This window comes from Lactuca saligna, chromosome 2, assembly GCF_052625555.1.
Source record: "Lactuca saligna cultivar CGN05327 chromosome 2, ASM5262555v1, whole genome shotgun sequence".
In the NCBI taxonomy this organism is placed as follows: domain Eukaryota; kingdom Viridiplantae; phylum Streptophyta; class Magnoliopsida; order Asterales; family Asteraceae; genus Lactuca; species Lactuca saligna.
In genome coordinates, this window is record NC_136418.1 from 133,120,284 (window position 1) to 133,136,405 (window position 16,122).

Below are 16,122 nucleotides of genomic sequence, written 5' to 3' on the forward strand. Positions count from 1 at the left end.
CATTATCTGGAAAACAGGTAAGGTTCCGCACAAACTCATGGGACAAAATCCCATATGACCGGGCAAGATGGGTGACCAAATGTCCACCTATCATTGGACTTCCTTGTCGTGAACTGACCGCTTTCTTTCCCAAAAACCTTGCTAGCATGTAAGGAATATCACAACACACCCCGGGAGTAATAATACTCCACAAAAAGAACAAATCTTGTAAAGAATCCTTATCACCATGATGTTTATGATTGATAGAAAAGGTGATAAGGCGGTGAAAAAATGATGCACCGGATTCCGAATTTGTGCTTCACTTGAATCACGAGAACTGTACTCATGATTTGCGATAGTGCGCCAAAATTGAACATCAAAAATACCGGGCGCAAAATCCTGAACGCAACCAAGTAAAAATGGAACAAAGAACGGGGATTAAGTCTCCACTTCCGTGTAGATCCCCATGCACCATGCAAATTCCTGAAGACTACATTCCCGATACACCCCGCCCAACCGGAAAGCTAGTGCCTGGTTATAATCAAAATCAATGGTGAGTTCTTCAAAGTTCACATTAGAGAAAAACTCCATTGATAATTCCCGGTACACGGGTTCTTGGATCGTGAACAAGTTCCTCCATCCGCGACAAGTAAAGGAAAAATGCTCTCCCTCGTATACTTTCATCCAATGGCGCTCCAATTCAACAACCATTCCAACACCGACAAGCCATCCCCAGTCAACAATCGGAGCTATAGCAAACTCCCTATTGTATAACCATCCCAAACGGTTCTGATAAGACGTCAACAAGGCCCGTGAAATGGTTTGCGGAAATCGATATAACAGATGGATATTCGAGACATCAATCGGGTGATTGTCGTGTTGAACAGCCCTTCTAGGTGCCATCTTCCTGCAATGTTCAAAACAAACCAAAAAAAAAACAAAACACCTAAAATATGTTATCAAAAACTTAGCAGAAAACTGGTCGCCCATGAATCACGTCGTGGTCTCGCAATCGAATCGTCGACACAGATCGAACACTAAATACATGATTTTACCCAAAAACAATACTTGGGGTTTGTTTCTATTGCTATTCTAAGGACATGCAACCTAAAAACAGTAACCAGTTTCAGAAATCTTATCATTTATATAAACACTAACCATGAAAATGTATAAATTGTATGTAATATCTACAATTAATGGATGAAATACATACCATATGGAGTAAAAGGACAAGAGAATGGAATAAATTTGGAGGAAAATTTGAAAAAAATTGGTTGTGGGGACCTTGCTTCCGTTCGTGAGGCAGTAAACAAATGGGGAACAAGTTTGTGGTCAAAGGGTTTAAGAACTGGTCCCCCCCCCCCTGCGGTGACTTTTTAAAGGCCATGTCGTGACTTTTAATAATAAATAAACTGTTCAAGTTGCAATTAGTCCCCAAATTGTTCCTTCAAATCACGATGTGGTTGAAGTCTGGTCACAAAAACTTGCTAATCTAACAATTTTTATTTATGTTCTTTGTGTTCCAATTATTACCAAAGCACCCCATAGCAAAGTTTTTTACCACTTAACAGTATTTAGACGATGATTTGATATCTTCCCTATTCAAAAACTCAAAAACTAAAAAGAAAAGAAAAGAAAATGCAATCCAAACTCGGGTTGCCTCCCGAGAAGCGCTTCTTTTTTAGGAGTCTTGAGCTGGACTTCGTGCCTCCTACGTTGAATCATATGAAGAGTCCACCACTAGGATCTTTTGTTCCTTGAAACGCCTCTTGTAAGCTTGAACACGTCTTTTATATGCCTTTTCGAATTTTCCTTTTTAGCTTTGAACTCATCTCCATCAAGCTTGCGTTTGGTCCCTTTAGTCTCTATCTTGTCTTCATACTTACACTCCATAGTATCCTTTTCTTCCTTTACCACTAGACTTGTTATTTTTGATGTAACCTCCTCTTCATCAATCGTCATCTCATCATCTTCCTTTCTTACCCAAGAAGTTGGATTCGTGTAGGCAATGACTTCAACTAAAAATGGAACAAATGCTCTTGGTTTTGTTCTTTTAACTTGTTGAAATTTTTTGATTTCTTCTTCCATGAGCTTCTCTAATTCTTCAAGTTCATTTTCTTCATCAATGTTGAAAACCTATTCTTGAGCATGATTCCCTTGAAATCCGTCTTCTATCCCCAAAATTTCCTTTTCATCACTAACCCTCAAGGCGAGCTTAGACTCCCGAATATCAACAAGAGCTCCAGCAGTGTTAAGTAGCGGGCGACCAAGAATAATCGATACATTGGGATCTTCTTTCATATCCAATACCACAAAGTCTATTGGAAAAATGAATTTCCTAAATTTTACTAAAATATCTTCCACAATGCCCCGAGGCTGTGTCACTGAACGGTTCGTCGTGTGAATAGCCATCTTTGTAGCCTTCAACTTCTAAATATTTAGTTTTTGATAAAAACGAATAAGGCATCAAATTTATGCTAGCCCCAGAATTGGCTAAAGCATAAACCTTCATATTATTCCCAAACTCACATGGGAGAGTGAGTCGTCTAGGATCCCCCATCTTCTTAGGTATTTCTCCCAACACAGCTTTTGAGCTTTGCTTACTTAGAATTACCTTAGAATTCTCCTTTAATTGTTGACGAGTGTCTAACAAGTCTTGTAGGAACTTATCATATTCTGGAATTTTTGCAAGTGAATCAATAAAAGGAGTATTGATAGGAATACCCTTTAATTGCTTGATAAACTCCAAATGTTCTCTCTCCAGTGGACTGAGATTAGCTATAGACGAGAATGGAAAAGGCGGTTAAAAAGTCGACATGGTTTATGGAATTTTCTGATTAGACCAAGGCCACGACGTGGACATATAATTCCCACGACGTGGTTTCTGTACTTCAGCTACATTTTTGTTCTTGAATTTTGGCTTCTTTGGTTTTGGATCGGGGTGCTGGGGCTCCACTTCCAAGGCCTCTAGGAACTCAGAAATCGCCTCTTCTTCAATATCTATGGCCAGTACGTGAGATTGGGTTTTGTTTTCAGGATTTTTCGGGAATATCTTCTCATTAACCAAAGTGTTAAGTTGACCAAGTTGTACTTGAAGGTTATTGATGGAGGCTTGCTGATTCTTTATTAATGCTTGCTGATCTATCATCATTGCATGATGATTCTTTATTATACTTCTTTGTTCTTCCATTGCAGCATGAGTAGCATCATGTCTTTTTCTGAAGCTTCCATGAATTTCATCAACATGGTCTCTAACTATGATTTCTTCTCAACTAGTGGTTCCTCTCTTTAGTAGAAGCCCCAACCAGTTTGCCTAAATTTCTCTTCTTTTTGCTTCTTGTATTCTTCGTAAGGCAGCCACTCTTTCTTTGGTTTTCTCCAATCTTCATCATACTTGTCCCCACTTGAGTAGCATACTTGAGCTTTCTTGTTTCCATATTCATCCATATTACAATCCTTTGTCAAGTGTGGGCCACTACATCTCTCACAACCAACTCGAATTGCATGAATTGATTGGTCCAATTGAGTCAATATCCTATCCATAGTGCTAAGCATTGCCATCACGACAACCATCTCTTCAGTTTGTGTACCTCCACTGCATTTTATTCCATCACGCCCTAGGTTGTGATACTCACGAGAGTGCCTTGAAAACTCTTCAATCATCTCCTTGGCCTGATTTGGGTTCTTCTTCGTTAGTGGTCCTTGAAAATCAAGGAGTTGTCTAGTCATGACATTCACCCAATCATAAAATATCAACATCTCCTGCTGAATATTGAGGTCATGTTGCGCACAATTCCTTAACAACCCCTTGTAGCGTTCCCATGCCTCATATAATGACTCCCCTGGATTTTGCTCAACGTTGGCAATTGTCTTCTTGAGTTTAGAGATTTTGGAGGGTGGACAAAACTGATCTAGAAATCTCTCTCACAACTGGGCCTATGTGGTGATCGTACCAGGTGGGAGTGAATTCAACCAGTCTTTTACTGCTCCCTTGAAAGTGACTAGTAGCATCCTTAGCAAAGCTATCTCCCTTGGGATATTGGGATTATTAAAATAATTTGCAATATCATTCACCTCGTCTAAGTGTTTGAAAGCATCCTTGTGATCCTTCCCGTAGAATGGGATATCCTTAAGTGCAGTAAGGATATGACCCTTCACCTCGAATGTGGCATTGGTAGGAATCGTAGGATGTACTAAACCTGACCCCACATCATCTCGAATGCGCTTCTTGTAGTCCCCCATGGCCATCTCATCAATGTTTTCCATTTCGTTCTCCAGCTCGTTCTCGGGCTCACTTGTATGTAATTCAAATTCAGGCTCAGTATTGTACGCGGACTCGGCTTGGATGGGTATTTGATCTAAGTGTTCAAGCTTGCTCTTGTTCTTTGAAGATGAACTTGACTCCTCCGTTTTCTTCCCTGACTTCTTTCAGAACACTGATTTGAATTCTTGTAAAGGTGTCTTCTTTGGTGTTTGATCTTCTTTCATGCTCTTATCCTTCTTTTTGTGAAGTGTAAAGTTGGGATCTTCAAGTGGTGGTACCAAAGGTGTGTTAGAACCTCTGGTCATGAACTCCTGAAATAAGACAAAAAGATAAAACGTAAAACTAAACTAAGAAAAAAGAAAAAAAACTGTGAATAACAGGTGTCACTTCGTGGAAGGATAATCCACGTCGTGACTTCTGTAATGAAAAAAAATTTAAACTATGCTTATAAAAATAACTTTTTGTGGGTTTTACCCCACAAAAAGGATCGATTAATCTAAAGCAAATAAATAAACAATAAACTAAGCCGTTCCCCGACAACAGCGCCAAAAACTTGATGTGCACGGAAGTGCCCACTAATGGTAAGTATAGTGAGAAGACTCACCTTGGATGACGAACAACCCCTATAAACGCTGCTGTTGCACACCGGCCTCTATCTCTGAGCCAAACCCACAATTAACCCAATTAGGAACTAAGTCCAAACTCTCACTCATTAGGTCTAAGGGTAGTCCACTAATCAGCCAATCCATAACCAAAAACCCATTGGGCCCACCAACGCCCAATAATAAATGGGCTCTCCCGAGGCCCAACTCTCAAGTTCAAGTGGCAAGCCCAACTCAAGGGCCTAAGGCGCATATATATATATATATATATATATATATATATATATATATATATATATATATATATATATATATATATATATATTCCTCTGGTCCAAAACTCCAGTGCAATAAGCCTAACCTCAAGGCCCAACACTTAAGGCCCAAAATGAGACTTAGCGAAAAAGCCCACAGTGGGGTTACGTGGGACGTACCTCCCTTGGTACGCTCAGCGTACACACGAATCCAGATTGGCCATCGGGGACATTTGGTCAATACGCGGGGCGTACAGGAATTACGCTCAACATACGTCCAGGTTTGCTTTACCTACTCCTTTGGTCTTAACCCGTTAAGACCTTAACTAAAATCCCAGATCTGGACTCCCTAATGGCTCTTAATCCATAAAGCTTGTGACTTTAAGCCTTTGCATGGCTGAATTGGTCACAAACACATAAAACCCTCACTCTCTTAACTCAAAATGCTCATATCTCATGCATGGTTTGATCCCAACGTCCAAGTCTTGATTTTTATGACACTACACCATTGAATGCACTCAAAGGGGGTTGATCATAGTCTCTGGAGCTCAATATCTCATAAAGTGTCCAACTTTTGGGACAAAAACCCTAAAATACTCTACTATGATGCATAAATCAAAAGAGTGAGAAAGCTTGAAGCTTTATACCTCTATATGAAGCTCCCAACACATATATGCTTAGATGCATGGGCCTGGATGCTCACTCCTTCTTCTCTAAAGCTATTTCTTCACTCCAAGAACAAACAAAATCACTCAAAGGCTCTCAAATGCACTCACAAGCTCTATGAACGAAGCTTTAGGGTTTAAGAGGGTTTGTTGTCTGAGGATGGTGGTCAGGAATGAGGCCATCTTATTCTTTATATAGGGACACCCCCTCATTTAGGGTTTTCACTCTGAGCCTAGTACGCCCAGCATACCCTCTAGTACGCCCAACGTACTAGGTGGCTCCGCTTAAAAGTCACGCACATGAGTACGCTAAGTGTACTCATACGTACGCTCAATGTACTCAGTTGCCACCATTCTCAAATAAGGGATCTGTCTTGACAAAACTTCAAACTTCCATAGATACCTTGATATAACTCCGTTTCCTATGAACCTCATATCCACGGAAAGGTGACAATAAGCCCTACGCTTCTAGCAACTTGTCGTAGCCTTGAGGCTTCCTAATGCCCGGGTTGCAGCCCACGAACCCAAATCACGGACGATCCAAAACAGGATGTTACAATACAAGTCAATGGAGTATAGCTCAATAGTAGCAACTATGCGATGCCTGAAGCACACATTAGCTGATTAACGCAAACCCTAGAATAAGGGAGTGTGTAGAAACGAATTGTAGTAGAATAGCTTGTCCTTAAAGATACCACATGACAATTAAAAATATGTGTATACATACAAAAAAATGGAAAAGAACACTTCCATGCCAAATACAAAACAAAATGCACAGGTTATGGTTATTAAATACCAACATTTTTTACTATACACATAGTACATAGAAAGGCAACTACAATACACAACAAACAAAAGGGGAAAACAGAAATTATCCCTCGGAGTCTGAAGAAGAACATCTCGGATTCAGCCTCCGAAAAAATTGGCAGAAGTCGTCATAATACAGCTTCCCCAAATGAAAGAGGGTTGTGAAATCCGTCTCAGAAGGGACGATATAGCGGTATCCACCTCTTCAGCCCTTCTCACAACAAGGCCAGGATATAGGACTTCAGGTTCTCCAACACTTGTGGAACAACCACCTAGTTGCTTCCCCTTTTCAAGCCCAAGGGCCTCACATGCCTCACGAATACCCTGGATCCTGCTGGGAAATTCCACGCTCTTGATAACTTTATCAATTACATGAACTACCCCTTTCTCCAGTATCCATTGCAAACCACCTCGATCAATAGCACCATAAACACGAGCACGGGCCAGTTGATGTTGGCACCTAGCTTGCAAGTCCTCTCTGACTAGTCCTCTAAAGTGGACACATGATCCTCCAAAGCGGCCTTCTCGCAGGCCATAATACAGTTTTGCTCAGAAAGAACTTGGCGCTCAGCCTCTGAATCATGGATTTCCTCCATCATGACCCTTCTTCCGAGTAAGAGAACTCACCTAGCTTGCGATTCCTCTCTAACTGGTCCTCCAAAGTGGCCACATGATCCTCCAAAGAAGGCTTCTCACAGGCCACAATACAATTCTGCTCAGAAAGAACTTGGCACTCAGCCTCTGAATCACGGATTTCCTACCTCATGCTTGCCACGACACCTTGCAGTACTTTCAACTGCATCTCATTCGCACCGACGCGGCGAACCCAGTCAGTAGCAGCAACCATAAGGGAAGAAGTCTGATCTGCGACCTACACAGGTTACCAACCATACGAGCACTTGATTGACCCGCAAGAGAACTCATTGTTTTCGGGAGATGAGCACACCTACTCCACTCCTGGGCAGCGATGTCTTCTGATAGTAAGGAATCTCTAGTAATCGCCCAGCCCAGAGCATAAGACCCAAAAGATAGGGAGTGATACGGAGTTCCTACTTCGTCAACCAGGGAAGGCTTCTCGCGCTGGAAAGAACCTCCAGGAGAACTCGACACACGCCCAAACATAGAGTCGGTATCAAGATTAACCAAGGGTGAACACGCAAATGGAAAGGGTGATGCCTCTGTAGAACCGGGCACCACCACTATCTCTTTCTGCTCAGGAACAGAAAAACGATCACTCAGAACACCCCTGATACCACCAACAAGCCTGGTTAAAGACACAGTCCTACGTGCCCTGCGAGGAAGAAGACCTGCATCATCAGATTCTGTCTCCTCGTCTGACGACGGCACCACGTTCAAACTTTTCCTTTTTCGAATAGGAGCATTACCTCTTTTTGGTTGTACTCATGTAGGCAAACCAGATGAAGACGAAACTGGTGAAAAAACCAGGGAAACGACCCCAACGGCCGGCTAGGAAGGCGAAGCAGGTCCACTAGAACCAACATTTCCCCCTCCCATCAAGGGTAATCCAGCAAGCTCTCGCATGAGCCTTTCAGACATAGGAGGAGGAAGAGCCTCTACAAGATTGATCTCCCGGTGGCAAAACTAACCCTGATAGTGACCACACAAGGCCATATCCAAAGAAATCTCGGCTTCAACACATGTGAAAACAAACGCCAAAAATAAGATCTCACAAGCCAACAAGATACCATATTCTCATTCTTTTTTCAAAACACGGGGGGGGGGGGGGGGGGGGGGAGAAGGAGATGAGTTAATACCGCATCTCACGACGAACATTTGTGACATCTTCCCGCGAGCCCTCTAGGTGGCACTCAAACCGGCCGCTGCAAGAACGAAATCTTCCTAGTTCTTCCCAACGATAGTGATGTTTCCCAGGCGCTTGCCAAGAGTCAGATTACTCCCAAAGAACTTGGGAAGATGGTCTGAAAAGTCTCGATTTCTATGAAACGCGCGCCACACAAGGTTTTGGTTAACCCAAAGCCACTATTGTTGACAAATTTTCTTTGGAGCATCTTGTTCAGAAATAAATTGATGAATGCCCCTTCTCTTCGCTAAAGTGGGGAATCCGGAATTTGTAGTCGAACAGAAAAAGTAACTGAAAACCCAAAAAGTTGGTACATAACCCAGAGACCGAAAAATCAGTTCAAAACATACGATCTTATTGACAGCGTTGGGGGTTAACTCGTCAACGGAGAAGCCATAGTGATGCACAATCATGTCAAAGAAATTTGATGTCGGCAAGCGCAACCCCGCTTCGAACAGAGGGATCGAAACGCCCACTATCCCTTGGGGACAGTTGTAAATCGATGCCCCCTTTGCTGGAATCATTACAGCATGCTCCAGCTAGAAACCGAAACAGTCTTGCAGAAATTTGAACTCCTCAGCAGTAGGGACTCTACCGTAGCGGTCCATTATTGAGAAAAAATGAGCGATCAAAAAGAAAAATTCTCAAAATTCCCGGGTTGATACAACGAAAGTGAAGAAAGGAGGTAAAGATGAAAGGTCTTGGAAAAGCGGGGGGGGGGGGGGTAAAGAAAAATCGGCATCACGAACCATCTCACAATGGAACTGACACACATTTATGGTGTCGTTTAAAGCCTGTCAAATGTCGGGGATAATCCCAATCATACACATGTTGAAATATAGGTTTAAACGGTGACGATGTCAAGCCGACGCATACACCTACAATCCTAACAGAGTCATTAATGTATTCCTCAGGGAGAACATCAAAAAAGGAGAAGTCAAACTAACATTGGGCTTGGCTTGGTTAGAACCTAATCTAAAGTCAAGTCCGAGCCTTCGCCAATGCGAAGATCACCGGTACGGTGGTCAAGGTGCAGAGTCGCGCCTTAACCTCTTCTCCAAGAGGTTACATCCAGGTAATTGTGGGACCAATTAGATAGTTCCACTTGCCCATTAGACGATAGCCATAATCTTCATAACAATTAAAAGATCTCCTTCTATCCAATGAGGGAATGAGGCAAAAGATGTGACGAAAGACCCTACAATATAGGTCCGCCACGTCGCACCTCACAAGAGATGCCTCAACAAAATTAGTTGAGGAACGTGTTTCTCAAACAGGTATAAAAGGATCCTTCTTCCTCACGAAGAAGGGGATGGAATTCTCTTTTACCTGTAATCTACTATAATCTCTCAGATTTCATACTGACTTGATCGTCAGAGCTTCGTCCCGGGATCTCCTCCTGGACGTCGACCAACGGTTATATCTCTCTTTTGCACTGTGATATCAGGAGAAGAAATATGCACAGATCTCACCTACAATCCCGAATCAACCATCTCCAACATATCATAACACTTGGGGTTAAGGTGTTTAAATAGGGTGCAAACCCCATGAATTAGGGTTTCATATCTACCATCCTACTCGTCGAGTTGAGGCCTCCCAACTCGTCGAGTAGGTCACTTAAAATGTGCGGCCTTTATCATCTCTACTCAAGGAGTTTGGGGCTCAAAACTCGTCGAGTTTCTCTTATAAAACAGAATAATTTATAAATTAATACTAGGAACTAGGCATTACACTTTCCATGGATATAAAGTTCGATGGAAATGGACCTAAGACGAGGAAGTTAAGGCAATTTAAAACAATTGGCAGAATTGGTCCTTAACGGAAAAAGCTTGCAATTCAGTCCCATAAGTGCATGGAGGAAGGCACATGTCTGGGTGAGTATGCCCATCATAAGCTGGGGGTATCCCTATCGCAATGAGCAAAGTACCAAACCCTAATTTTTAGGGTTTTGGCACTATTTAATCATCCTTATGAGCTCGAGGCTCTTTCACTTCTCAGCCTCCAATGTCCTTGAGACCCAATTCTAAAACCCTAACCCTCCCAAGAGTGTTGTGAGCTTATTTTTGTGCCTTTGGTGTATTTTGGTGCATATTCTTCAAGAAGTGGAAGCTTGGTGTAAGGTGGTGTATCAAGGGAGGACTTATGGATCTAGACTATCTTCTTCATCTCCAGCTCATTAGAGGTATAAAGCTCAAACCTTGCTCATTTGAATCTTAGATCTATCATTATATGAGTTTTCGTCCCATTTTGGTCTCATGGGTGAGATCTAGTGGTTTGACACCACTCCAGGAGCTTTGAGTTGCTACTCTTGGTATTTCTAAGGTTATTAGTCCATAAAAATGCTTGTTTGATGCTTGAGAGTGGCCCATGTATGATCTAGTTGGAATAGAGTGAGTCTTAATTGATTAAGTTGGTTGTTGGGTCCCTTATAGTCATGCAAATTCATAAAGGTACCGAATTTATGCATTAAGAGCTTTATTTTTGTGTTCACTGAAGTTTGGGTGGAAAGGGATTAAGTGGTTAAGTCAGAATCGATTTTTGGATTAAGCCAGGTTACGCCCCGCGTAACTGGCTGTATGCCCATCGTAATTTGGAGTCGCAACCATGGTTCTGTTGGATTAGTGTCTAAGCCCATAACCATATTTGGTAAGTACTTGACCCGATTGTGCATGGTCATTTTGGGTTGCCTTCACCAAAGCAACTTGACTAGAGAAATAATAGAGAAAGAGGTTATTATGATTTATTAATATATTATAAGAATAATATATTAAAGGAGAAATCATATTTGTTTAATTAATATTGGTCAATAATTGATTAAGAATTAATTCTGTGACCAAATGTAATTAATTAAACTAGAGGGGCTGAATTGTAATTATGCGATAGTTGCAAATTAGGGCATTGGATGCCCCTAGGATAGGGTGGACGAATTCAAGGTGATAAGGCCTTAGAATTCGTCCATGATAAGGATTCATGGCTTATCTTATGGGCTGCTTGGTGGGCAAGTAGCCAGATAAGGATAAGGACTGAAACCCTAATCTCTACCCTATATAAAGACCCCTTAGGCCTTAGAAAATTGGAACTTGATTCCTAGAAGACCTAGAGCCAATTTTTGCCTCTCCCCCCCCCCCCCCTCTCTCTCTTGCCTCTCCATTTGCTTGTGGTGTTTGTGAGCCATTAGAGGTACTACACTTGTGGTACTTGCTTTCCAAGACAAAGAGATTGAAGATTTGTGTTGTTATTACTATATAACAACAAGAGGTATGTAATCCCTTCTACTACATAGATTTCTAAATACCTAGGTGCATGCTAGGGTTCTTCTTGTGTTCATAAAGTTGTGTATCTAATAGATAACACATAGATCCAAATCTAGGGTTGCATGCACACATAGGATTGTTTGTATAAAACTCATCAGTGGTATCAGAGTCTGGTTAAATTGTTTTCAATTAGAATTATACAATTTGACACTTTAGGGTTTATGGCCAATACACCCTAGGAGGTAAGATTTCGAAATTAGGGTTCTTGAAACCCTGTTTTCGAAAATTGATAAGGTTTTTGAAACCCTTTCCTTAGTGCCCATGATTTTGAAATCTAGGATTTGCAAACCCTAGGATTTTCGAAATATGCCTCCTCCCCAAGATAAGATCCTAAATTTTAGGGATTCGAATAATCCCATATCTTGTAATTATCCTTTAATGGTTAAATATGGTAATTAAAGATTTTGAATTATCCCATCCTCTGATTTTCGAAATCTAGAGGGATTTAAGGGATTAGGATAAAACTAATTGTTTAATTTAAGATAATCCTTTATGATTTAGTAATTCAAAGTAATTGTTTAATTTAGATAATTATTAAATCAAGAGTTTTAGTATTTAAAATTTTAATTTAAAGGTTATAAATTTCGAAAATTTTAAATTGAAGTTAAAACCCTAATATTTTAAAATGTTTAAAATAGACCCTATACTATTATATTATTACAAGATTAATATATATATATATATATATATATATATATATATATATATATATATATATAAAATGCTAGTCTTACCGTTAGTAGGCCTCATTCACGAAGTCGATCTATAAGGGGGGGGGGGGGGGGGTATAAGGTTGTGGCTTATAAAATGGTCATTTAATGGGTATCCACTCTTACCCACCACTTCCTTGATTGGTGGAGGGTCGTTACCCGAACGGGTAGGATAGGGCAATCCTCTCTTCATTAATAAGTATAATGAACCTATATAAAGTAACTAAACGTTTTTACAAAATTCCCAATCCTAGTTACTTTAGGCAAAAGTGAATTGATGCAATCCCATGAAATTACACTTTGCACCCTTTCTAAGAAGTTAGTGGAGCGTGTGTGGTTAACTGGGACACTAATTGGTTCTAAGAAAAGGTGGCAAAGGGTGACTCATTGTTTGTCATAGTTCGATGGAGTGTGTGTGGTTAACCGACACATCGAATAGGTGACTGTAACAAAGAGGGCACCATGTACATTTGCATCTTTATTCACACCCACTTTGTGATCCTCGGATTCCCAGTCACAAACAAGAGGGGCATATCGAGATTTAAACATGCAATTGAAAAGTTCAATGCATCTCAAAAGGAATCTAGGAACTATCAATACATTTAAAACCTAAGCCTTTATGTTTTTCATGGTGAAGAATTAGTGAATCGATATTCACTTACCTCCAAGTTATTTGCATGTTGGATTACGGCATCCCTTTTCTAATATGTAAATAATGTTGTTAGATCCTAGCCCTAATTTCTCATTTTGGGTGTTTAATTAGGGATTCAATTCTAATCAAACTTTGTTCCTTTCTATTTGCATATGTCTAACGCAAACGCCAACAACGTTGTTGCTGGTTCATTCTCGCTAATAAGCCTATGTCAAAAGGTGACATTTGACGGATCGAATTTCAACGAATGGATACGATACATTCGCATGATTGCTTTCTACAAGGATAAATAATATGTCCTCAACGAGAAGCTTGAAAAGATCAATCCGTAAATCGCTACTCCTGAAGAAATGGTCGTCTTTGAGGCCCATGAGCGTGATGCAACGAAGGTTCATTGCATTATGCTGGCCACTATGAACCTTGAACTCCAAAAGTCCTATGAGGACATGTATCCCTATGAAATGCACCAAGATTTTCTGGAGAGGTACGACCAAAGCGCAAGGCAAGAGCGCTATGAGATCATCACCAACATGATCACCACTAAGATGGGGAGTGGAGAGTCCCTAACCTCGCATTTGCAGAAGATGCAGAGGTATGTTGATCGTCTTTGCAAGTTAAATGTTAACTTTGGGGAAGATTTGGCTATCGACATCATTCTCCACTCTTTGCCCTCGTGATACAACCAATTTAGGATGACCTACCACATGAACAAAGAAGAGGTCACCTGAAGCAAACTCCAAGGACTCATAAGCACTGCTGAGAGCAACCTCAAGGACAAGTTTTTTGCATCAACTCCCACTCCACCTGTTGCTCCTGTTTTGGCCATTAGGAAAGGGAATGGCAAGAAGAGGAAGGCTCCTTCAAAGAGCCACCACAAGGGAAAGCCCCAAGATGGTACCTCTTCTAGTGGAACCAAAGTTGGTTCTGCTAAGCCCAACTCAAACCCTAAGGAGGCAGAGTACCACCACTGCCACAAAATAGGGCACTGGAAGAGAAGTTGCCTGGAATATCTGCAAGCCATCAAGGATGGGAAGATCAAGCCGTCTTTCGCAGGTATTTACACAATTAAATCTAATGATTCATCACATGCTATTTATTGGGTTCTTGATACAGGTTGTGGTTTTCACATATGTTCTGATTTGTAGGGACTAAGAAGAGATTGGGATGTGGAGCGTGGAAGAATAAATCTAGTCATGGGGAACAGAAGATCGTCGCCTGTTACCAAGATTGGAGTGTATTCTTTAGCACTTAGCAATGGATTAGGTTTAGATTTAAATAATTGTTGTTATTCGCCAGATATGGCAAGAAACATCATTTCATTTCATGGTTTGTTTAGACAAGGATTTAGATATTCGTTTGATAATGAGAAAGGTTCGATTTATGCTTATCTAAATGGTGCTTTATATTTTAATGCATTGCCTTGTAATGGAATTTATAAAACTGTTATGGTTGTAGATAACCTAGGAAATGATGTATTGTGTGTGGATTCTTCCAATAGTTTGGATAAAGCATGCTTGTGGCATTGTCGTCTTGGACATGTTAACAAGAAACGCATAGCCCAACTCCAAAAGGATAGAGTGTTGGAGTCGTTTGACCTTAGGGACAATGACGTGTGCCAGTCTTGTTTACTTGGAAAGATGACCAAGTCACCCTTCACTGGCACTTGTGAAAGGGGTGAGGGTTTATTGGATCTCATACACACCAATGTGTGTGGGCCCTTTAGATCCACCACAAGGGATGCGAACCACTTCTATGTGACATTCACCAATGATTATAGTAGATATGGGTATCTTTAGATAATCAAGCACAAGTCAGAAACCTTTGAAAAGTTCAAAGAGTTTAAACAATAAGTGGAGAATCAATTGGGCAGGAAAATCAAGAAGCTTCGATCCGATCGAGGAGGAGAGTACCTAAGTCTTGAATTCCACGACTATCTCAAGGAATGCGGAATAGTTTCGCAATTGACGCCGCCTAGGACACCGCAGTTGAATGGTGTGGCTGAGAGGCGTAATCGAACTGTGTTGGACATGATTCATTCCATGATGATTCGTGCTTCCCCACCTATCTCATTCTGGGGGTATGCCTTAGAGACTGCCGCCCATATCCTTAACTTAGTCCCTACAAAGAAGGTTACCAAAATACCTCACGAGATGTGGACAGGGAAAGCTCCCTCGTTGGCACATATTAAGGTTTGGGGTTGCGAGGCTTTCGTAAGACGAGAGACTCACGTCAAGCTCGAACCTCGTAGTGAGCGATGTATTTTCATTGGCTACTCGCAGAAATACTTTGGATATCTATTCTATAGACCGAGTGACAATGTTGTCTTCATTGCGAGGATAGGATTTTTCTGAGAGCGAGAAATCATAAGCCAAGGGGACAGTGGGAGGAAAATCGACCTTGAAGAGATTCAAGAGTCGAGCGATGAAGGAACCTCTAACGCTGGCACTCAACCCGAGGAGGAAACCCCAGCTGAACCGATTGACGAATCCTTACCTCTTAGACGTTCCGAAAGAGTTAGAGTTCAACCCCAGTTGTATGGTTTTCATATTACTACCAAAGGGGACACGTATATTAGTGATAGTACACTAGTAAATCTAGATGAACCTAATAGCTATAAGGAAGCCATGGCAGGCCCGGAGTCTGCAAAATGGAAAGAGGCGATGGACAGCGAGATTCAGTCCATGTATGAAAACCAAGTTTGGAATTTGGTTGACCATGTGCCCGGACATAAGACGGTTGGGTGCAAGTGGATCTTCAAGAATATGACAGACATGGATGGGAATGTGCACACGTGTAAGGCGCGATTGGTTGCGAAGGGCTTTACTCAAACTCCCGGAGTTGACTATGATGAGACCTTCTCACCAGTTGCTAAAACAAAGTCTATTAGGGTGATGCTAGCCATTGCTGCATTTCATGATTATGAAATATGGCAAATGGATGTCAAAACCGCTTTCCTTAATGGGAAGTTGGCTGAGGATGTTTACATGGCTCAGCCAGAGGGTTTTGTTGATACGAAGCATCCTAATAGAGTGTGAAAGCTTGAGAAATCCATT

The 16,122-nt window shown here is 41.3% G+C and overlaps 1 non-coding gene across 1 annotated transcript; it reads left to right on the plus strand.

Moving 5' to 3' along the window:
- Positions 1-3,754: 3,754 nt before the first annotated feature.
- Positions 3,755-3,861, plus strand: LOC145033195 (small nucleolar RNA R71). The gene has a single exon (XR_013677432.1). It is a non-coding gene; the product is annotated as a small nucleolar RNA R71 (small nucleolar RNA).
- Positions 3,862-16,122: the final 12,261 nt, after the last annotated feature.